General features: G+C 43.6%; 1 protein-coding gene across 2 annotated transcripts in view; it reads left to right on the top strand.

The window, feature by feature from the left end:
- The window catches only part of LOC123756774 (dipeptidase 1), a 158,165-nt gene that overhangs the window by 15,098 nt on the left and 118,067 nt on the right, over window positions 1-25,000 (top strand). The gene's annotated exons all lie outside the window — the stretch shown is intronic.

Raw genomic sequence — 25,000 nt, 5'->3', positions numbered from 1 at the left:
CACAAGCAAAACTAGGTGAACACTCACACACACACATTGACAGTTGAGAGGCGGGACCAAAGAGCCAGAGCTCAACCCCCGCAAGCACAACTAGGTGAGTACAACTAGGTGAGTACACACATGCACACACACACACACTCAAATACTCCAACAAACATTCACCAACACACACACGTAAGCAAGGGAATAAAAGTACGCCATAATGAGCACAAATGTACTCAATGTACCCCAGTGTATGACACAGATTAGGCACATGAAAGGCAACGTTTGGGGGATTGAGCTCATACTAATGTTTGGTCCTTCTGGCATATCTAGGTGAGTGCATCTAGGAGTATATTTCTAGGTGTGTACACCACCACCACCACTACCAACACTTCCACATAAGCAGTACTCAGGAATCGTAAATTGGTGTGGAGTATTCTGTCAATGTTATATTATACGAGTTTTGCAGTGTAAGTCAACCTTTTAACATCTGCGTTATACACCCTTTAACATCTCAAGTGTTATAAATGGACACCATTCCTTCCCTCCGTCCCATCCCAAATCCTTATCCTGACCCCTTCCAAGGGCTATATAATCGTAATGACTTGGCGCTTTCCCCTGACAGTGCCTTTCCCTTCACCCTTTAAAATCTCAGTGTTATTCACACCTTAAACTCTCAGTGTTATACACCCTTTAGCATCGCAGTGTAGCACACCCCCATAGTGACCCTCCAGATATACACATGTCATACTACCCTGAGCTGGAATATCTTCTACACATCCAATATATTTTAGAGACTTGCCATCCTCTCCTCCAAATATATTTAGTTAAGCATTACAGCTTGCCAAAATATATTATGTGCTTCCAAATATATTATAACTGGATGGAGGGGGGGGGGGGGTTACGAGTCGATTGAGAAGTCGTCGACTTGAGAATGGTCCAGGACGGACCGATACGTCGTCGTCCCTTCACCTTCTAGTGTGTGGTCTGGTCAACCCCCCCTGCTATTGCACACTTACCTATTACCATGCAGATATTGCATATCCTAATTTAAAATTGATTAAAACGAGCGAAGTCGTGATTGCTGATATAGTCCAAGTGCCATTTTATTCTTAACCAATCATTGACGAGATGTTTGGGTTGTTTGAACGGCCGTATGTTGTACCAGTGAGCCGGTTACCTCAAACGATTCCATAACTTTTGCATATTTCGCCGGACAGAACCGTCGAAATGGCTGTTTCTGTGAAGGGCGAATCTCTCTCTGGTAGTGGCATGTTGTACTTCAGGTTTGAAGTGTAAGTGCAAGGGAGGGAGGTGTAGTGAACCTGTGTGTGTGGTGTAGGAATAGAGGTGAGGGAAGGAGATGTGAGAAGCTAAGTGTATGTGTTATGAGTGAGGGAGGTGTAGTGAGGTAAGGTGAGTGCTCATTAAGGCAGCGAGGTACACATTGAAGGGTAAGAATAGGGGAGGACATGACGTTGACAACAGGGGTGGTTTATCAGACAAAGAGGAGTAAGCCAGGTGTCACAGGATACAGAAAGGGGGATTGTTCTGGGGTACAAAATAGGATCTGGGGGACATAATTATGTACCCCCAGACCCTCCACTAATACAGTTGATGCAAGGTGTGGGGCTGAGGATTAAATAATTGGGGAAGGAGTGAATAAAATGGAAGATAAGTAATGTTTAATGCGGACATTAGCTCATAATATGGGTCAGTGAGTGCATAATGGCGTGGAACATATAGTCAAAATGAGGCATAGTAATGCAGGAAATAAGGGTATAATAGGGGACAGGAATGCATATAATAGAGGCAACGAGATACAAAAATAGTCAAGGTGTGAATGAGGGGGAAATGGGATGAATATGGTTGCACAAGGGGAAACAGGAAAGTGTATAATTGGGACTAGGTGTCCATAATAGGGGCAAAATTGGGGTGAAGGGTGAATAAATTTAATGAATGTGATATAGAAGACAATAGGGACCACAGAATAAATAATTGTGAATAGTGGGAGCATGAAAAACGAAAATAACTCTATAATAGGGGACAATCACTGCATAATAGGAGACAAACGAGTAAATAATGGGGTCAAGGAGATCATAAATTGGGCTAATAGTGAATAAGGGGGGGAAGCAAAGGGTAAGGCATTTTAAAAACACTTTAGATTATAGACATTATTATACATCTCTAATGCCGAGAACGCTGGTGTTAATGTTATATTACTCGGGAATTAACTCATGTTCGCTTCGTAGTTAACATTGTTTATATTCGGTAAGGCCACTCGGAGCTCCATTAACATAATTGGAAACGATGACAATAACATGTTAATTTTTTCCCCCCAGCCTGGTGTTCGTTTCCACTTGTGTTGATGGTAATGGTGACAGGGGGAGAGCATCTTTTGATGGCTGTTATTGTTTGATGGTTGAGTGGTTGGTAGCGTGTTGTGAGGCGTGGTGGTCCCTGGTGAGTGGTTGGTGGCGTGTTGTGAGGCGTGGTGGTCCCTGGTGAGTGGTTGGTGGCGTGTTGTGAGGCGTGGTGGTCCCTGGTGTGTGGTTGGTGGCGTGTTGTGAGGCGTGGTGGTCCCTGGTGAGTGGTTGGTGGCGTGTTGTGAGGCGTGGTGGTCCCTGGTGTGTGGTTGGTGGCGTGTTGTGAGGCGTGGTGGTCCCTGGTGTGTGGTTGGTGGCGTGTTGTGAGGCGTGGTGGTCCCTGGTGTGTGGTTGGTGGCGTGTTGTGAGGCGTGGTGGTCCCTGGTGTGTGGTTGGTGGCGTGTTGTGAGGCGTGGTGGTCCCTGGTGTGTGGTTGGTGGCGTGTTGTGAGGCGTGGTGGTCCCTGGTGAGTGGTTGGTGGCGTGTTGTGAGGCGTGGTGGTCCCTGGTGTGTGGTTGGTGGGGTGTTGTGAGGCGTGGTGGTCCCTGGTGTGTGGTTGGTAGCGTGTTGTGAGGCGTGGTGGTCCCTGGTGAGTGGTTGGTAGCGTGTTGTGAGGCGTGGTGGTCCCTGGTGTGTGGTTGGTAGCGTGTTGTGAGGCGTGGTGGTCCCTGGTGAGTGGTTGGTGGCGTGTTGTGAGGCGTGGTGGTCCCTGGTGAGTGGTTGGTGGCGTGTTGTGAGGCGTGGTGGTCCCTGGTGTGTGGTTGGTAGCGTGTTGTGAGGCGTGGTGGTCCCTGGTGAGTGGTTGGTGGCGTGTTGTGAGGCGTGGTGGTCCCTGGTGTGTGGTTGGTGGGGTGTTGTGAGGCGTGGTGGTCCCTGGTGAGTGGTTGGTAGCGTGTTGTGAGGCGTGGTGGTCCCTGGTGTGTGGTTGGTGGGGTGTTGTGAGGCGTGGTGGTCCCTGGTGAGTGGTTGGTGGATTCACTGTGAGCCGACCTGGACGACCAATAAGAGCCTCAGAGTTTCAGGGCATTATGTAATGGGGGCTCTCTCTCAGCTGGATATCCAACGGTGGTAAGACTTCTCTTGATGATGTTGGTAACTTCACTGTGCCTCGAGTGCCCTCCCCCTGTGCTTTGGCAGAGTAAGCCATGGTGGCCGTGCCTGTTAGTCACCTCCTCGATACAAATATTTGGTGTAGATTGGCAGCGAGGCGGAGAGCCACAGCAATTCGGAGGGCGTGCGGTGTGAGACGGGTGCCAGTTGCCGAAATTAGGGTTGCTAATAGAAAGTCCCCTGCATGTAGAGCTGCTACTGTTGTAAGGCGAGCGAAGTAGTGTTGTGTTGCAGCATCTAAGAACCCTGCAACAGCTCGGTCAGCAATGTGGGCCGTCCCAACCGGATTGCTTGTGGGCTTTTGATGGTAGTGGTTGGGGTGATGGGCCTGTACGAGAGACCCACTTAGTAGCAAAGTGTATCAAATTGGAGTCATGTACCACAGCAAAGTTGACCTATGCAGTCAGGTAGAATTATCCTTCACCTGGTTGTCAGACACTGAAGAGGAGAACAAAAAGGCTGGTACAGAGATTTGTGTTTCTGTGCGAACGACGAAGTAACCAGCAAATCTTAGCAAAATGATATGAAGGTATATCAAGACGGAATATATATCGCCTATAACATCCAGGTATTATATCGTCAGCATTATATTATATTATATCAACCAGTTTTTCGTGAGGAGCAGTGTCAAAGGCTTCGTTAAATCAAGATATATTTTATCATAATCTTTTTCACTATCGACTTCCTAAAATATACTGGAAAAAATGAGAGTAAAATTGTTAAACATGTGTGTGTGGTTGTTGGGCAAAGCTATGGCGTGTTTGCCTTTGTTAATCTCTGTTTCTCAAGATGTGAACGAATGTCATTTGCTGTTATTGCATAAATTCATTTTCCTTCAGTTGATGTCAAACTCTTTGGAGGATAGTTTGGTGCAGGCGATCCTTCTTCCAGCTTTGAAATTGGTTACACCTTCGCAAGCCACTATTCCAGTCCTCTGCTCGAGTGAATATCTTGCGTGGATCAGAGGCCTCATACTATCTTACCCCCACACCTCTCCTTCCTCATACTATCTTACCCCACACCTCACGTCTCCTCATACTATCTTACCTTCCACCTCACACCTCTCCAATCCTAGCTACCACATAAAACATTACAAGTAGCCTGGAGCTTCGATTAATACGCTGCAAATCTAAATTCTATTGCATTTGAGATTGCAGTATCTGAAAAGAGGGATTGCAAATCCGTTTTTCAGACTTATTGCAAACTGACATTCGCCATTGCCGTTCGGACATATTTTAATGGCAGTCTCGGGTAGTTTGGCAAGCTTAAGACCCCATATAACACGTTGAGTTCTATACTTTTGGCATCGCCTGAAAGACTGAGGGAACAATATCTCACTCTAGTTGAGAGAGAGAGAGAGAGAGAGAGAGAGAGAGAGAGAGAGAGAGAGAGAGAGAGAGAGAGAGAGAGGCAGAGCGAGACGGATAGAGACAGACCAAGGCAAGCAAGTCCACTTTAGCCCCATCAATCTCCACTTCTTTCACTCCCACCACAAACTAATCCTTCAACGACCACACTTGTGTAAGCCATTTCTCATTCTCTCTCTCACTTTCGTGTTCCCCTATATTACCCATTACCGTTCTTATTTCCCCGTTTATCAGCAGTGCCATACAGGCATTTGTCTCCCTGCAGGTAGTGCCATTTTAATACATGTCGTCTTCGACTGGGTATGGCATTTCGAAATGGTTCAAAGTGCTTATTCACGGGTTTCTGTATCACATAATTTTTGTATTTATATATCTATATTAAGTAGAGTATCAGTTAATCATACGAGCGAGACGACGTGAATATTATTTAATATCTCTTTAGTCTCCTTTCTAATGGGTACATTTGGAGAGCTTTGAGACGATCCCAATAATTTAGGTGTTTTATCGCGTCTATGCGTGCCGTATATGTTGTCTGTATTCTCTCTATTTCAGCAATCTCTCTTGCTCTGAGGGGGGAAGTGAGTACCGGGCAGTACTCAAGAAGAAACAGACCTGATTCTGTAAATCTGATTGTGTTTGTATATATATATATATATATATATATATATATATATATATATATATATATATATATATATATATATATATATATATATATATATATATATTATATGCCTTTATTTGCCCACTTGGGGGCTGTCAACCACAACAACCTGAGTATATAGGCAAGACGACATCCCAATCACAGCTGCGACAATGCACAAACAGCTTGACCCCGTCACAAAACATATGGACTCTTCACCACACATCCTGTTCATCACCAGAAACATCCCCCACAAACATATTCAAAATATGATAGGATATCATATCCGGAATCTAAAATAATCGACTATAGAAGACAATGTTTGGCCAAAGTAACAAACATTACTTTTTAAATTTACGTGAATTTTTGCAATGAGCTGTTTTGTAGGCATGTGAAATATAAAAGATTTTTGATAAAGGCTGTTTTGGAGGTGGTGGGTGTATTTAGTGCAGTGATACATTTATTTGGAGGGCCCGGGGAGGGCTGTTGCCGTTACGTAACTAGATTTCTGCAACAATTCGTTGTGTGAATATATTGCAATTAAGAGACAAGTCCAGAGTGGATTCTCGTTCTGTCTCATTCTCTCTCTTTTTATTTCTCTCTCTCTCTCTCTCTCTCTCTCTCTCTCTCTCTCTCTCTCTCTCTCTCTCTCTCTCTCTCTCTCTCTCTCTCTCTCACTCTCATTCTCTATCTCTATCTCTATCTCACTCTCTCACTATCTATCTCTCCCACACTCTCTACCTATCTCATTCTCTCTTCCCCTTTATCTAAATTTCCTCCCTTCTCTCAACTAACAAACTGGATGTAATTTCTGTCTTGTAAAGCAGTATATGTATTTCGACACCGAAAAAAATGTAAATTCATATTTTTACATATATTTTTTTTTTACATTGACACTGATGTATCTTTTTTTTCATAATTTTTCACTCCACGGTTATTGCTTGTGATAGCGAAACAACATTAATAATTCCTACACACACACACACACACACACACACACACACACACACACACACACACACACACACACACACACACACACACACACACAGAAGGTACATTGCGTCTCAGCTGAGATCAAGAGTCCCTTAGAGTGCGACACGCACAATATAATTTTTATTTAATTATTACTGTTATTTTATTTAAATTATCGCGTATAATAACAATACTATTTATATTTCACATTATTGCCTGTGGTTATATCTCTGAAGTATTTACAAAATTATAATTTTATGGCACCTTATTTATGTGTAATAGATCATAATAATTAATTATAATACACTATAATAATTATTAATATCATAATAAATTTTTTAATTTTTTTTTTACATATTCAATGTGGTACCCGGCAGTACCTGGATCTGTCTATCTATCTGTCTGTCTGTCATTCTGTCTCTGTCTCTCTCACTGAAGCAAAATCATTCGCTGGAGGGGAATAACCCCACTACGATAAACTTGAGCCGGAATTGGCATTGTTTTTTCTAGTTTTTCGTGTGAATTCAAGTTAATTCGCCTGAAGGCCCCAGAAGTTTCGTGATTATAGCGGAGATTCTGTTATTTGGCTTTGATATTCTAAAAGCTTTCGGCAGGGGGACGGGCTCGTTCTTCTCTTCAAGCTGACTTCCTTCCTTCCTTCGACATTCAGCCTTCTATCAGTGAAATTAATTCTTCTTTTACTTCTCTGAGCCGTGTTTGTTGTCCTAGAGGACTCAAGTTCGGCCCCCTGCATTAGTGGGAGTGCTCAGTCAACTTCTGCTCTCTCGTCTGATACAAATTTAATCCAGGATAAAAACATTCCAAACCCCCCCGGAAAGAGGAACTAACCCGTCAATCACCACCTAAGCTCCTCCCATCACAGGGGAACCAACCCTTCCACCACTACCTAAGCTCCACCCATCACAGGAAAACCAGCCCTTCCGCCACCACCTAAGCTCGTCCCACCACAGGGGTACCAACCCTTCCACCACTACCTAAACTCCTCCCACCACAGGGGTACCAACCCTTCCACCACTACCTAAGCTCCTCCCACCACAGTGGAACCAACCCTTCCACAACCACCTAAGCTCCTCCCACCACAGGGAAACCAACCCTTTCACCACTACCTAAGCTCCTCCCACCACAGGGAAACCAACCCTTCCACCACTACCTAAACTCCTCCCATCACAGAGGAACCAACCCTTCCGCCACCACCTAAGCTCCTCCCACCACAGTGGAACCAACCCTTCCGCCACCACCTAAGCTCCTCCCACCACAGATGAACCAACCCTTCCACCACCACCTAAGCTCCTCCCACCACAGGGGTACCAATCCTTCCACCACCACCTAAGCTCCTCCCACCACAGGGGAACCAACCCTTCCACCAGCACCTAAGCTCCTCCCACCACAAGGGAACCAACCCTTCCACCAGCACCTAAGCTCCTCCCACCACAGGGGAACCAACCCTTCCACCAGCACCTAAGCTCCTCCCACCACAGGGGAACCAACCCTTCCACTACTACCTAAGCTCCTCCCACCACAGGGGAACCAACCCTTCCACTACTACCTAAGCTCCTCCCACCACAGGGGAACCAACCCTTCCACCAACTCTCAACGTTTGCACGTCGCTCCGTTTCCTGCCTGTGCGTTTTCTTTTAATTAAATGCAGCTTGTTGTTAATTGTTATTTAATTGACTGTGCAATGGTAGGTCTTGCCTCCGGCCGGCTGCTGATATTTTAATGCTTTTGTTGCGTTGGGGATGAGAGGGCTTGACCATATAGTTGTGTTAGTGTGTGTGAACTGACCTGATAATACTCTCGGTGGTGTTAGATTACACTAATTCCCTTAGTAATTCATCGCACCGACACACCCACCTCACTCTAAAGGATTGTTTCCTCACACCTTAGTGGTTCCTCTAATTGTCTTGCTTTGTTTGTCTAGTCTTTGGACGCTCCTATCGTTATTAAAGCTTGTGTGGTAGCAAATCACTTCAATTTTTATATTTTCTGTTGATGTATTTTGAGTTTGGCTCCATGCTGGTGCTGCATTCTCTACCGCTCGACGCAGTTATGTGGTATACTCACAAAGAAGGGATATCATCAGCGGTGTGTGTGTATGCGTGAGGTTGGCTGACATCAGAACTGCCATTAGAAACTTGCGTAAAGAATCTTTCAAAACCATGAATACCAAAAATGTTAGACCAATCCTGGAGTATGCGGCTCCAGCATGGAAAAACCTACCTAGTCAAATATAGTTATGATAGAGCCCAATAGCTTAGGAACAGGAGTTGATTGACAGTTGAGAGGCATGACCAAAGTTCCGAAGCTCAACCCTCATAAGCACAATTAGGTGAGTACATATACACTCACACACACACACACACACACACACACACACACACACACACACACACACACACACACACACACACACACACACACACACACACACACACAAGATACAGCCCACAGCAGCTGACTATCTCCCAAGTGCCTTTTTATTGCCAAGGAGAAGCATCAGGTGAATGAAAACGTTGACTAAAGGCGTCTGTCTCACTGCGGGAATTAAACCCGCGATCATCGGGTGTGATCCCACGACTTAACCCACTAGACCAAAAATACCCTGTTGTGTGTGTACTCACCTAATTGTGCTTGCAGGGGTTGAGCTTTGTCTCTTTGGTCCCGCCTCTCAACCGTCAATCAACAGGTGTACAGGTTCCTGAGCCTACTGGGCTCTATCATATCTACACTTGAAACTGTGTATGGAGTCAGCCTCCACCACATCACTTCCTAATGCATTCCATTTGTCAACCACTCTTACACTAAGAAAGTTCTTTCTAATATCTCTGTGGCAGAGATATTAGATCTGTGTGTGTGTGTGTGTGTGTGTGTGTGTGTGTGTGTGTGTGTGTGTGACGCTATTCTGTTCGATAGTTCTCGTTTAAGTTCCGAATAAAGTTATATTTGACAAAAATTTTCTCCAGATTTAAATCCCTTTGTTGAAACTCCGCAGTTGGAATGCTTCGATTTGGAATCCGGGTAATTGTTGCCGGCTGGAAGGATTCTAGCGGTCAGGATATTATAGACGAGATGCAAGAGGAATGCTTTTGAGGCAATCCCCCTCGTTGGAATACCAAGGGTGGAATTCCTTTTCGAAAACACCTGTCAGAATGTCGTTGTTGGATTATACAGCAGTTAGAATGGTGTGTGTGTGTGTAGGAAGCTAAACTGATGCATATATTGTGCCGTGGAAAGCCTCCGGCTCTACTGGGACAGCAGTTAGAGACCTGTAACAATACTGTCGATTATCCAATTATTCCGTTGGACCGTAGGTAGTAATTCATCCACTCTGACAATCTTTTGTCTTACAACTGCATCTGGAACGATCATTCCAAGGGTCTTCAACCACCACCAATGGCTTGGGGGATAATTCTAAGGCACTCACTCTACGGCGGGTCTTCTAGCCTGTAAACCTAGTGACTTGGTTGATTCTGGGTATACCTGGTCCGCGCCCTTCACTCCGACCCCCGCGGAGTTTACAACACTAGTTTGCACTCACTTTGAATTACCCCAGGAATCCCCATCACGTGGTTGGAATTATTCACTAGGGATTATGTTCCAGGGAAAATGACTTGACTCTCTCAGTCTCATGTTGGATTATCTCTCTCTCGCTTTGTTTCTTATCTGAATGAAAGCAGGATGGCTCTCTTTCTCTTCTTCTGTCTCTCTCTCTCTCTCTCTCTCTCTCCCATTTGTCTTTCTGCTTCTCTCTCTCTCTCTCTCTCTCTCTCTCTCTCTCTCTCTCTCTCTCTCTCTCTCTCTCTCTCTCTCTCTCTCTCTCTCTCTCTCTCTCTCTCTCTCTCTCTAATCTTAGCCAGCCTTACACCAGGTGATACGAGTACAAAGCACCACACTGGAGGGTGAGTAATGGCCCAGCGAAGATGGAGGGTTGGTGACTGAGGTGTGGCGGTGTGATCAATACTGGTGGTGGTAGTGGTGGTGATGGTGATGGTAGTGGTGGTGATGGTGGTGGTGGGTATATGTATCTATCAGTACTTACCAATAAGTGAGTACGGGGGAAGTGAGGTACAGCTTTTTCTAGTGCCCCGTCTACTGGTCTTGTTGTACCTCTTATGTTTAACTTGAGAAAGACGCACGAAATCTTTGTCGAAATCTTAAAAGTGTAAAGGAAGGTGACTTCCACGACATATTCCTCTAGTTCCACCCGTGCGGGGTAAGAGCATTTCCTTACCATTTCATCAAAGACTGATTTGCGTTTTCCAGCTTCCGCCTGTGTCCTCTTGTCGTACTTTCTTTCACTTTAAAGAGGCTTTTCTTGTCGAAGTTGTCTGTTCCATTCATTATTTTGTATGTTGAGGTCATATCCACCCTGTTTCTTGTATCCTCTACGGTTGGGAAACTTAGTTCCATCAACCTATTGTCACAGCTTAACGTTCTTAGCTCTGGCACTAATCGTGTTGCAAATCTTTACAATTTTTAACTTTTTGTTTTCTCAAGGTGTGGACTCAAGTACTGGTATAACAAGGGCTGTGTTGTTTGAGTAGAATGAGTACTGATTTATGGTTCTAAAAGACGTTTCAATATTTGCAAGCGTTGCATATTCTGCCGATGGTAGCCTAATCGGGTGTGCCATTGGGTTCTGTCGACATTTCAGGTAATGACTTACCCAGTTCGGAGTTTTCCAGCTGTCCTCAACCTTCCCGTCCATCATGTACACACCAGTCATGCGCTAGGAACAACATCAAATCAAATGGTTATTGACTGTCTAGGAAATAGGTCTGTGCAGCCTTCGCTTTCCTGTCTTGTTAAGTAACCTTGTTATAGAACTCGATCAACTTTGTTAGGCATGACTTTCTTCCTTCTAAATTTATACTGTTACTTTTTGTTAAAAGTTTATCCTCTCTCCAGGTGCTTCAATATTCTCTACTTGGTTACTTGATCCATCACTTCACATGTGATACTTGTCATGGAGCCTGGTGTGAAGTTTAATGCTTCCTATCTGACCCTTTTTTAGAGGCTGTTGTGAAGTTTAGTGCCTCCTATCTGACCCTTTTTTAGAGCTTGGTGTAAAGTTTAGTGCCTCCTATCTGACCCTTTTTTAGAGTTTGGTGTAAAGTTTAGTGCCTCCTATCTGACCCTTTTTTAGAGCTTGGTGTAAAGTTTAGTGCCTCCTATCTGACCCTTTTTAGAGCTTGGTGTGAAGTTTAATGCCTCCTATCTGACCCTTTTGTTGAATACTGGAACAATATTTGATTTCTTACATAATTATGTAGTTTTTTCCCCTGGCGTATTTTATTGAAACTTTTAGTGACAATTTCTGCAGCTTCCTTCCACAGCTGTGATGATGTTAAGTCAAAATGTTCATTTTGTTTCATTTAGTTCATTTAGGTGTTTATTTGTAGCTCTTCTTTGTCATCCAATGTTTATTCGGGCTTTTAATTTTACATCTTTGATCTCCATACTGATTCTTTTGTAAAGACTTCCTCGCATACCTCTGTGTCGTTTTCTGTGAACATTTCATTCTGTTTCCTCAACCAGAATAACAAGATGGTGATAAAGATGGTGGTGGTAGTGATGGTGGTGGTGGTGGTAGTGATGGTGGTAGAGATGGTGGTGGTGGTGATGGTGGTGGTGGTGGTGATGGTGGTGGTGGTGGTGGTGGTGGTGGTGGTGGTAGTGATGGTGGTGGTGGCGGTGGTGATGGTGGTAGTGATGGTAGTAGTGGTGGTGATGGTGGTGGTGGTGGTGGTGGTGGTGGTAGTCATGGTAGTGATGGAAGTGGAGGCGGTGATTGAAGTGATAATGGTGAGGATGGTGATAATGATGCTGGAGCACAAGGTGGTGAGGACGACAGTGTGGAGCCATGGAGGAGATGAGGATGGTGACTGCGACTGGTCACTATAGTGTGTGTGTCGTGGTGATAGATAGTCACTATAGTGTGTGTGTCGTGGTGATAGTCATGGTGAAGATCCTGGATAGAGAAAACATGACTATGTTGGAGGAGAAAGAATTAGAAAAATAATATAACTGCAATGATAACATGAGATGTAGCAGCAGTAGAAGTAGAAGTAGTGTAGCAGCAGTAGAAGTAGAAGTAGTGTAGCAGCAGTAGAAGTAGAAGTAGTGTAGCAGCAGCTACAGTAGAAGTAGAAGTAGTGTAGCAGCAGCTACAGTAGAAGTAGTTTAGTAGCAGCTGCAGTAGATGTTTAGTATCTTAAATAAGGTGCTGGAGTAGGCAAATGAGAGGAGAGTGGGCGAGTGAGCTGAGAGGAGAGTGAGCGAGTGAGCTGAGAGGAGAGTGGGCGAGTGAGCTGAGAGGAGAGTGAGCGAGTGAGCTGAGAGGAGAGTGAGCGAGTGAGCTGAGAGTGGGCGAGTGAGCTGAGAGAAGGCGGGTGCGGTGAGCTGGGTGGGTTGGAGAACGTATCTGCTGGAGGTGCAATGAAGGTAAATTGGGGCGGGACATGGTAATTGGGAGAGGAGACGAGGGGTTTAGAAAAGAAGGTAGAAGAGAGGAAGCAAGGATGGGTGAGAGGGCGTGAGGGGAAGACCTGTGGTTGTGAGGTGGGGTTGAGGGGAAGAGGGGGGAGGGATGCTGTGGGTGGGGTTGAGGGAGGGGGGATGCTGCACGGAGAGGAAACGCGAGATAATGAGATCCATTACAGCTTATCCCCTGTAATATGACAGCCGATGTGAGGCAGGTGTGTGTGTGTGTGTGTGTGTGTGTGTGTGTGTGTGTGTGTGTGTGTGTGTGTGTGTGTGTGTGTGTGTGTGTGTGTTGTGTGTGTGTGTGTGTGTGTGTGTGTGTGTGTGTGTGTGTGTGTGTGTGTGTGTGTGTGCGCGTGTGTGTGTGGTGTGTGTGTGTGTGTGTGTGTGTGTGTGTGTGTGTGTGTGTGTGTGTGTGTGTGTGTGTGTGTGTGTGTGTATGTGTGTGTGTGTGTGTATGTGTACTCACCTAGTTGTGTCTGCAGGATCGAGCATTGACTCTTGGATCCCGCCTTTCGAGCATCGGTTGTTTACAGCAATGACTCCTGTCCCATTTCCCTATCATACCTGGTTTTAAAATTATGAATAGTATTTGCTTCCACAACCTGTTCCTGAAGTGCATTCCATTTTCCCACTACTCTCACGCTAAAAGAAAACTTCCTAACATCTCTGTGACTCATCTGAGTTTCAAGCTTCCATCCATGTCCTCTCGTTCTGTTACTATTCCGTGTGAACATTTCGTCTATGTCCACTCTGTCAATTCCTCTGAGTATCTTATACGTTCCTATCATGTCCCCCCTCTCCCTTCTTCTTTCTAGTGTCGTAAGGCACAGTTCCCTCAGGCGCTCTTCATACCCCATCCCTCGTAGCTCTGGGACGAGTCCCAGAGCGTGTGTGTGTGTGTGTGTGTGTGTGTGTGTGTGTGTGTGTGTGTGTGTGTGTGTGTGTGTGTGTGTGAGGTCTTGCTCTTTATGATCCGCCTACTGCCCTTGTATCTGTTGCATTTCAATTTAACTACTGACTTTGAAATGCTTTGTCGAATCGTGCCTTAAAGTTGTGGATGGAAGTGGATCCAAAACTTCTTTTATAATATATATATATATATATATATATATATATATATATATATATATATATATATATATATATATATATATATATATATATATATATATATATATATGTATGTATATGTATATATATATATGTATGTATATAATGTTGTTGAATATGACCGAAAGGGTAAGATTAATGATTATAATGAGGGAAGTTGAAAAATTAACTCTCCAAAGCTCATTTTTACACTTCACTATAGTCTGACGCCTGGGGATGCATATATAGGCAAGGCAACAACGTCTCTCTCTAGGCGCTTAACATTGCACAAGCAACAGAGCTCTACAAAGGAACATGTAATCTCCACACACACACAACCAGACCATCACCAGAGACATCTTGACAAGCAACACTGAAATAATCGACAGGTATAACGACAGCAGGAGATGGCACTCAGCGAGGCACTACATATTATGAAGTCCAGACCAGCAATCAACAACCAGCTAACTCATAATTACATTCTACCCGCTTCAAGACCCCGAGCCAACGCAGACACAGGATCCAATGGCCCTACTAATACACACTGATCCATTTATTCATTAACACCTCTTAATTCATTTATTCATATATTTAATACCCCCTTGTTATGGCATTCATCCTCCGCTTCACCCAAAGAGTATATAATCCGATGTTTAACACGGTAAATTGTCTTTGAAAATGTAAGGTGTACTTTGCGAAACGCATCCCCAGATGCGTCAGACTTTGGTAAAGTGTAAAAATGAACTTTGGAGAGTTAATTTTTCAACTTCTTCCCTTAGACAGTGAAGAAGAACGTAAGAAATATTGAAGAGATTCGTGTTAGAATCATTAATCTTACACTTTCGGTCATATTCAATAACATATGTTTGCAAGAAAGACTGCTACCAAAATATACTAATGTATGTATATATATATATATATATATATATATATATATATATATATATATATATATATATATATATATATATATATATATATATATTTAGGTAGCAGTCTTTCCCGTAGACATATATTATTAAATATGACCGAAAAAGTAAGATTAATAATTCTAACACGAATTTTCTCTATCTTTCTTACGTTTCTTTTCACTGTTGATGGTAATTCAAAGATCAATTCTCCAAAATTCATTTTTATTTCTAGTCTGACGCGACACGAGCGCGTTTCGTAAAACTTATTACATTTTCAAAGACTTTAGTTTACAAACACACAACTGAAACTGAATAGAGCTTGCACATCTTCGAGTTTATATCTACATTTGGGTGAGGTGGATGAGGTGAAAACAAACTTTCAACAATGGGTATTGAATGGGTATTAAATTCAAACACAAGACAGAACACGAAACAATGGGTATTGAATGAAAGTAATTGTAGAAAGCCTATTGGTCCATATTTCTTGATGCTTCTTGATGCTTCTATATTGGAGCGGAGTCTTGAAGTGGGTAGAATATAGTTGTGCATTAATTGGCTGTTGATTGCTGGTGTTGACTTCTTGATGTGTAGTGCCTCGCAGAAATCAAGCCGCCTGCTATCGCTGTATCTATCGATGATTTCTGTGTTGTTTGCTAAGATTTCTCTGGTGATGGTTTGTTTGTGGGAAGAGATTATATCTTCCTTAATGGAGCCCAAGTTGCTTATGCATCGTTAAACGCCTAGAAATAGATGTTGTTGTCTTACCTATATACTGGGTTTTTTGAGGCTTACAGTCCCCAAGTGGGCATTTGAAAGCATAGACGACGTTGGTCTCTTTTAAAGCGTTCTGCTTTGTGTCTGGAGAGTTTCTCTTGAGTAGGCTGGCCGTTTTTCTGGTTTTATAGTAAATCGTCAGTTGTATCTTCTGATTTTTGTCTGTAGGGATAACGTTTCTACTGACAATATCTTTCAGGACCCTTTCCTCCGTTTTATGGGCTGTGGAAAAGAAGTTCCTGAAAAATAGTCTAATAGGGGGTATAGGTGTTGTGTTAGTTGTCTCTTCAGAGGTTGCATGGCGTTTCACTTTCCTTCTTATGATGTCTTCGACGAAACCATTGGAGAAGCCGTTGTTGACTAGGACCTGCCTTACCCTACAGAGTTCTTCGTCGACTTGCTTCCATTCTGAGCTGTGGCTGAGAGCACGGTCGACATAAGCGTTAACAACACTCCTCTTGTACCTGTCCGGGCAGGACAGGTATATATATATATATATATATATATATATATATATATATATATATATATATATATATATATATATATATATATATATATATATATATATATATATATATATATATATATAATAACCTAAAAATAAATTCATAATGTACCTAAAAATAATTAAAATTAACTAAAAAAATAAAATCTATTATACACGATACAATGAATTTACAATACAATGATATTGTTTTACCCCCCCCCCCCCCCACACACACACACACACACACACACACACACACACACACACACACACAAAAAAAAAAAAAAATCCACTACACAATAACTTAAATTTCAAAAGCAGCGCAACATTTATTTTTAATGTTTTAATTGACACGATCACATGCAGAGCTGACAGAGCCCAACCTCTTCGGCTGATACCAACACTCGCCTAAGAATAAAAGCTTCCTCCATTAGCGTAAACAAGAGAGAAGAGATTCCTGAGAGATTTCCCATTTTTTGTCTTTTTTAGGGGGTCACTCTCGTGGCATTACTGCAAGATAAAGATTTTTTAAATCCTTGTCTTTGGCAACCTCTTTTATAAATGCTTGTGGTTTTGTGGGTAATGGTATAATGTATAAACGTGGCAGGGTGCCTGTGTGTGTGTGTGTGTGTGTGTGTGTGTGTGTGTGTGTGTGTGTGTGTGTGTGTGTGTGTGCGTGTGTGTGTGTGTGTGTGTGTATTTGTGCTTGTGTTTGTCGCTGATGGTAGCAGTGTGTGAGTCAGGTGGATGGAGATTGAATGACCAGGCCTGACAGGTGCATTGAAGTGAATGGATGGGGGGGAGGGGGGAGTGAGGGGACGCCTGGGGGGGGGGGGGTGGAAGTGGAAATGATACGAGGGGGGGAGTGAGGGGATGGGGAATGAGGGGACGGGGAGTGAGAGAGGCGGGACAGGTAGACAGGATCAGAAAGCCTACCCCTTGTTTGGTACAGTTACATGTGTTCTCACCTATATGTGTGTATGTATGTATGTATGTATGTATGTATGTATGTATGTATGTATGTATGTATGTATGTATGTATGTATGTACGTAGTCTTAAATGTTTCTGGAGAAGTGACTTACAGCTCTTGGGCTCTGGCTTCCTGGTTATCTGAACTTCTAGTTCTCTGTCTTTCCCGATATCTGTTCTGAGGATGGAGCTGGCTTGAAAGACCTCATTCCACAGGTCGTTACTATACATAAGTACACTTCAGAACCACTCTGGCTTACTCTACAGGAGTACATTAGAGTTGGTGCTTCCTCGTTTGTAATTTCACTTTTAATTTCCTAATTACACCATTCAAAAATTATTAATCAGGAAAGGTTATACATTTGTAATTATTTTACTTTACAAAACACTTAAAGTCTTGTGTTTTGAACACTTGATAAAAAAATGTCATAATAATAGCATAGAATGAAATTATTTTAATTATATGCTAGAAAATATAAAGGACAAGGCCAATTATGTTATGATGCAGTTAAAGAGGAGGGTAATTAGTCCCATTCTAATTACACGGGCTCGTTTTAATTATTTGTCTGCACTAGTGAGTACAGACATTTTGGGTTCATTGTTGCATCGTCTCTTGTTTAATTGCAACTCTTCTATTATTTCTTGTTTACATTTTTTTGCTTATTGTTTAGTTAACTGTTTTGATTTTGAGGTAGAGCCTTTATTGCTCTTGTCTTGCTTCATACTTCCTTGTCTGCTTCCTTGTTTCATGAGTCTCAAGAAGTTCCTTGTATGGGAATAAGGTTCTCACTACTACTTCTTCTCCCCCCCCCCCCCACACACACATCCAGCAAATGGCTCAACAAATGGCTACTAAAGCTCAACCTGAGTAAATGTAAGATAATGAAGCTAGGTGGTGGAAACAGGATACAGAATGGGAGATGAAGAAACGGACAGAGAGAAAGATCTAGGAATTGGTATCACACCAAACCTGTCTCCTGAATCCCACATAAAAAGAATAACATCTGCGGCGGATGCGAGGCTGGCTAACATCAGAACTGCCTTCAGGAACTTGTGTAAGGAATCATTCAAAACCTTGTATACCACATATGTAAGACCAATCCTGGAGTATGCGGCCCCAGCATGGAGCCCCTTACCTTGTCAAGCACAAGACGGAGCTGGAATATATATATATATATATATATATATATATATATATATATATATATATATATATATATATATATATATATATATATATATATATATATATATAGGACTATTGTTTTATAAGTTTCACCTTACGTTACATAATATGGGACCCTGTAGAGTACTCTACTCTACTTTTACTCTATTTTACAATAGAGTAAAATGTCTTTATTACTGATAAAGGAATGCTTGTGTTGTGGGTGGAGCTGGGCCACTCGGTGAGGTAGTATTAACAAGAGACTTGTGTCCGTTCCTCTCTTTGTGTACAATCAGTCAGCTTTAATTCCCACTCATATCTCAGTTACACGCTGAATACTGAGCGTTCCCGCAGTTTTTAATTGTCCTTCGTTGCTGTTTTTTTTTCAACAGGTTTTGAGTCTGGATGTTATGGGGCATCAACCACCCACTATTTTGCTACTGATACTTGGCTAGTATTACCTTGTCCCACCCCATATATGTCCCACCCCATATATGCCCCACCCCATATATGTCCCCCCATATATGTCCCCTATTTTCCTGGTCTCACGCTATTGGTGTGTGTATTTACTATTTACTATTTAACTATTTGTATTAACTACTTAACTAACTACTTAAATTTATTTAAATTTGCAGAATCGAGGTGTTAGTTCTTGGACCCGGCTTGCTAACCAGTCTATTTTTCCCTCTATCATAAATATTATATATATTTCTTTCTGACACATGTACACACACACATACCCAGGAAGCAGTCCACTAGCAGCTGACTAACTTAGAAATGCCTATTTACTGCTAGGTGAACAGGTGCATCTGGGTGAAAGAAACTCTGCCCATTTGCTTCCGCCTCCACCGGGAATCGAACCCGGGCCCTTAGAACTAGACTCTCAAGTGCTGTCCACTCAACCGCGAGGTCCCCTTTGTACTCGCCTAGTTGTGCTTTCGGGGGTTGAGCTTTGCTCTTTCGGCCCGCCTCTCAACTGTCAATCAACTGTTACTAACTACTATCTAATTTTTTTTTCACACACACATACCCCCAAGAAGCAGCTTCGTAACAGCTGTCTAACTCCCAGGTACCTATTTACTGCTAGGTAACAGGGGCATTCAGAGTGAAAGAAACTTTTGCCCATTTGTTTCTGCCTGGTCCGGGAATCGGAATTACTACACAGAATTACGGAACTACACAGAATTACGAGTCCTACACGCTGTTCACTCAGCTACCAGACCCCTACCACACCCCTCTGTGTGTGTGCGCCCGCGCGCCTACAGAGCAAGTTTCCATCCATGGGGTCACACCTTTCATTTGGCGGACGCCTATTACCATTGCACCTTACCCCACCACCTGCTGAATTATGCAAGCCTTCGACCGCAACTACTTCCACCTGATCACCGTGCTCCACCTGATCACCGTGCTCCACCTGATCACCGTGCTCCACCTGATCACCGTGCTCCATCTGATCACTTCACAGTGTAAGAAATGTTGCCTTGCATCCCTGCGGCTCATCTGCGTTTCGAGCTTCCACCAAGGACCTCTCGTCCTTTAGTTAATCAAGCTAAATATCGAGGGGTTTCTGTCCACTTTACCAATGCTATTCAATTCAACGTGGCTGAAGATATGAGGACCGAAACACACGTCAGATTAGGATACGACGACGTTTCGGTCCGTCCTGGACCATTATCATGTCTATGTGATGGGAGAGATTGATTGATTGATGAAGATTAAGCCACCCAAGAGGTGGCACGGGCACGAATAGCCCGTAAGTGGTGGCCCTTTTGAGCCATTACCAGTATCAAGAGCTGATACTGGAGATCTGTGGAGGTGCGACTGCACCCTGCGTGACGGGAGATGTCTCCCCTGTGATGGGAGAGATTGATTGATTGATGAAGATTAAGCCACCCAAGAGGTGGCACGGGCATGAATATCCCGTAAACAGGGGAGAGGAAGGCAAAGGCAATAAATATGGAGAGTGAGGTGATGACCAGGTAAGGGAAGATGGTAATTCCTGATAGAAGGTAAGAGTAAGGCGGAAGAATAGGATGAAAGGTTCGAATGGGATAGGGGTAATAATGAGATAGGTAAGAATAAGAGTATACGAACAAGATAAGGGGGGTTGGGAAGGGTAGATTTATGTCAGGTCACGTTTGTTAGGAAGGTTGGAGCATTTGAGTGTGTACTGTGGCAGAGAAGAGCCACCAGGAACACAGCCAGGAGTATGGTTCATGACCCTTAGTCCTGACTCTTTTGCTGTATGTTGTCCTCACTCTCTGGGTGGTACTCTGGGGAGTACTGTCCTCTCTCTCTTGGTAGTACTCTGGGAGTATTGTCCTCGCCCTCTGGGGTGGTACTCGGGTTCCAGTCCGAACATTTTCCGCAACTGATCTTGCAACTCCACACAAAAAAGTCCTTTTCTTTTCCCTTTTTGGTTTCTTTTCTTCGATGTAGTCTTATAATTGTACTTTGTTGACATTGTCTCCCCCTTGATATAACTACACTGAAGCCTCCAGTAGCCCAGGGTTGCATATCATTCTCGTGTTGCCTCTCCATCTCTCTTCTGATTCTCACATCTTTACACTTTTGCAGTTGTTTGAATTTTGTCCTGCATCCTGATCTACCTGTGTCTTCTCCAAGCTCTTACGCTGTTTTGTCTAGCGTCAAGACGCTGTCTGTCTGTCGTGGTATGGAGTGACAGCGTGTGATTCACGCTCCTGTCTCGTAGTGTTACCGTCACTCTGAAGTTTCTGGGGTTTTATTCCAAATGCTCCGGGGTTTTTTAATCCCTCTGCACCTGTTTCTAAAAATTTTAATATGGTGGCATAGTCGGGGCTCGTGGGTGATGGTGATGTATTCTCCTCTTTCTGAACTTTTCCCTTTAAACAAAGTACCCCCGAGGACCAGTACTTAAGGGCTCTCCCTCGACGGGCCTTGTCCTCCAACTCTATTTGTTGGACTTATTTTGGTGTCCGACGCGGGCTTTCTATATCTGTTTGTTTCTGTCTGGCTGTATGTCTGTCTCAGTTTCTCTGTCTCAGTCTCTCCCCTCTCCCTCTCTCTTCCCCCTCCATCTCTCCCTCACCTCCACTTTCCCTTCAACTTTCTTTACACACACAACTACAAAACCGTCACAATAAATCAAAATTTATACCTTAAAAAAACACACACACACAAACCCCCACTACGGGTCTCTTTTGGCAGGAGAAATGGCCCAGCTCACCTTCATCTCCAACCCGGCAATTTCCTCTTTTTTCTAAATATATTTGGTTCCGCACTCCCTGGGGAAAGTACAGAGGAAGAGAGGGGGCTTAAATCGTCCAAATATCGCAATAAATATCGCTATGAAATGTCATTAACTCCCACGCGAGCCATGCCTTGAGGAAGGAGGAAGAGGGGTAGGGGTAGGAGGAGGAAGCATAGGAAGAGTGATATGTAGTGCTGGATGAAGTGAGAGATGGCATTTGAGAGTGAGGTATACAAATACAGAGATGGATAATTTACGGGCTATTCATGCCCGTGCCACCTTTTGGGTGGCTTAATCTTCATCAATCAATCAATCAGAGATGGAGACGGTGCACCAAGGAGCACAATGGATAGAGATAGGTAGAGAGAGAACATATCGTGCCTCTCTATGTAACAGGGGGGAGGAATTATGGCAAGAGAGTGGTCGATAAAGTTAGGAGGAGCTGTAGTGGGTGGTTTGGTTCAGTCAATGAACACACACACACACACACACACGCACACACACACACGCGCACACACACACGCACACACACACACGCGCACACACACACGCACGCACACACACGCGCACACACACACGCACGCACACACACACACACACGCACACACACACACACACACACACACACACACACACACACACACACACACCTGTGTGTGTGTGTGGGACAGGAGTCATTGCTGTAAACAACCGATAGCTAGAAAGGCGGGATCCAAGAGTCAATGCTCGATCCTGCAAGCACATATAGGTGAGTACATATAGGTGAGTACACACTCACACACACACACACACACACATACATAAAAACACACAAACACAAAGAAAAACACAAACACAAAGTTGTGAAGGCAGAAAACAGCGTGTCAGCAACATTACTTCATTAACAGTGAAGTTGGTCAGTGTTGAGAGAAAGAAGTTTTGATGCAGTTTCTGAGTCGCTTATGTGAAGTTGTCTGCTTCAGGGAGGGCAGGGGGGTGAAGAGGGAGAGGAAGAGGGGAGGGGAGAAAGAGGAAGGGGAAGAGGGGAAAGATTAGGGTGGGAAGGGAAGAATAAAGTGAAGCAGACGTGGTGGAAGAGGAACGAAGGGAGGGGTTGAGGATGAGAGGGACATTGAACAAATTTATGAACAATGAGCTCTCTGACACAATGAACAAGATGGGACCCTCCGCTGCTCTGTTGAACACGCTCCCACCCCTCAAGCGCAATATTTGTCAGGGTGGCACTCTCTGGTAGTTACCTGATGACATTGGCACCGCCTTGCAACTCTAAAGGCCTAATTTGCTTCTCATTATGACACATTTTGGCAACACATGACACACTGACACTAACGATGACACACTTTGGCACTTTGAATGTCACACTTTGGTACTAAAGATGATATACTTGGGCACTGAAGATTATCAAAATTATCACTTTTGTTTTCCTTTCTCACTACTCACCAAAGTGGCACTCTCTCTCTTTCTCTTTTGCAATCTCTTGATAAAAAGGGTTCCTGTTGGCACTTTGTTGATTATTGCAGCACCCTGTTGCACTCCTCTGCCCGACGTAACACTCTTTCACTCTCTGAGGCACTTCCGGACCTGCTGGCTTTATGGTGGGTGGTGCGTGGAGAGTGAGGGAGTACACTCCTCTGTTTGTTTTGGGTTCAGGACGAATGTGTGTGTGTGTGTGTGTGTGTGTGTGTGTGTGTGTGTGTGTGTGTGTGTGTGTGTGTGTGTGTGTGTGTGTGTGTGTGGTGTGTGTGTGTGTGTGTGTGCGTGTGTGTGTATCAAGGGATGAACGAGATGGCCTGAGCGGGAACTAAACGCTCAGAAGACCAAACCGATATAATGAAGAACTTCTTCACTCTTAGAATAGCGTGGAAGAAAAATTGAGTGACTTGAAACTTAACCAAATTCCGTTGTTTTAGGAATTGTTATTCTAAGATAAGTCATTTGGGAGCTTTTGCAACCGGTTATCGGTACCTGAAAGGTGGGGCCCCAGGAGCTGAGGCGTAACCTGAAATACACGTGAATACACATACACACACACACACGCCACCCTTACTAAGTACTAAAGAAAGAGACTGATCTGAAACAAGATCATAAAACACCAACAAGGATTTAGTTATGGGAAACTCTTTGTTTTTTTGTATTTCCTTGATGGGACAAACTGCATTTTCCTCGACTGCCGAACAATCAGGTGCACACAAACACACAAACCAGCGACCTATGGGGCCGCGCGCAAACAAGCTACCTGGTGCCCGATAGGGAGAAAATACCGAGAGAAGGTTTTTGTCTCCCATGAGGAAAGCAATCTGACCCAACGTGCGATAGCCTGACCTTCGTGTCTGGCGGAGAATAAAAGAGCGAGTGTTAGAACAGCTCCCCGTGGGGGGTGGGGGGGGGGGGTAGTGGTACTCCGCGGGAAATAACAAGTGAACAAGGAAAAACAGGAGGATGATGAACACTAAGGCCAAATGAAGGGACGGGAGAGAACACGACGGCCTCTTTTCTGAGGCACGAGTGTGAGGGTGTAACATAACTGAGGATAATGAAGACAGTGTCAGAGAATTTTACTCAACTGAAGAGGGGGAAAAACACGTGGAAAATGGTGGAATAGGAGACGAATGAGGAACTAAGACAAACATGGGGTCTTTATATCCAATTTTCTCATGTGATATTCCTAGTTTCCTATTACCCTGACTATCTAATTTCCTTATTTTACCCCCTGACCTTCCAATCCCTGTCGTTAAATCTCTTATAATTGTATTGTTTCTGTTTCTCATTTTCGTTATGAATTGCCTTGACACATTTAATTGTTGTTCTGTAGAAGTTTAATCTCTTGATTAATATGTTTTCTCTGTGATTATGCATGTGGAAATTGTTTTTCTTTAGTTATACCTGATTGTCATGTTTTCTCCTGTTTTTCTTCTCTTGAGCTGTTTTGAATCATATTTATCTGATAATATCCTTCTTTTTTTCCCAATTCCACATTTCTTTTTGGAATGGTAGTTAACCATTTTTCTGTTTCACCCTTTTCTAGCCCTTTGCGTTCTTGTACATTATCTCTACATCCAGATTTGTAGGGCATTTTCCCTTTTTATTTATCTTTATTTGTTCCTCTCTTTGTGGTTGAGATGGAAAATAAAACAATTTTCTCGGTGACCTTATAGATGTGTGTGTGTGTGTGTGTGTGTGTGTGTGTGTGTGTGTGTGTGTGTGTGTGTGTGTGTGTGTCTGAGTGTGTATTTACATACTTGTGTTTGCGGGGGTTGAGCTCTGCTCTTTCGGCCCGCCTCTCAGCTATCAATCAATCAACTGTTACTAACTACTAACTAATTTATTTTTTTTACACACACACGCACACAGGAAGCAGCCCGTAACAGCTGACTAACTCCCAGGTACCTATTTACTGCTAGGTAACAGGGGCATAGGGT

Source organism: Procambarus clarkii, chromosome 26 (genome assembly GCF_040958095.1).
Source record: "Procambarus clarkii isolate CNS0578487 chromosome 26, FALCON_Pclarkii_2.0, whole genome shotgun sequence".
NCBI classification, from domain to species: domain Eukaryota; kingdom Metazoa; phylum Arthropoda; class Malacostraca; order Decapoda; family Cambaridae; genus Procambarus; species Procambarus clarkii.
The sequence above is the reverse complement of the archived record's forward strand: the minus strand, read 5'-3'. Positions and strand labels throughout refer to the sequence as shown.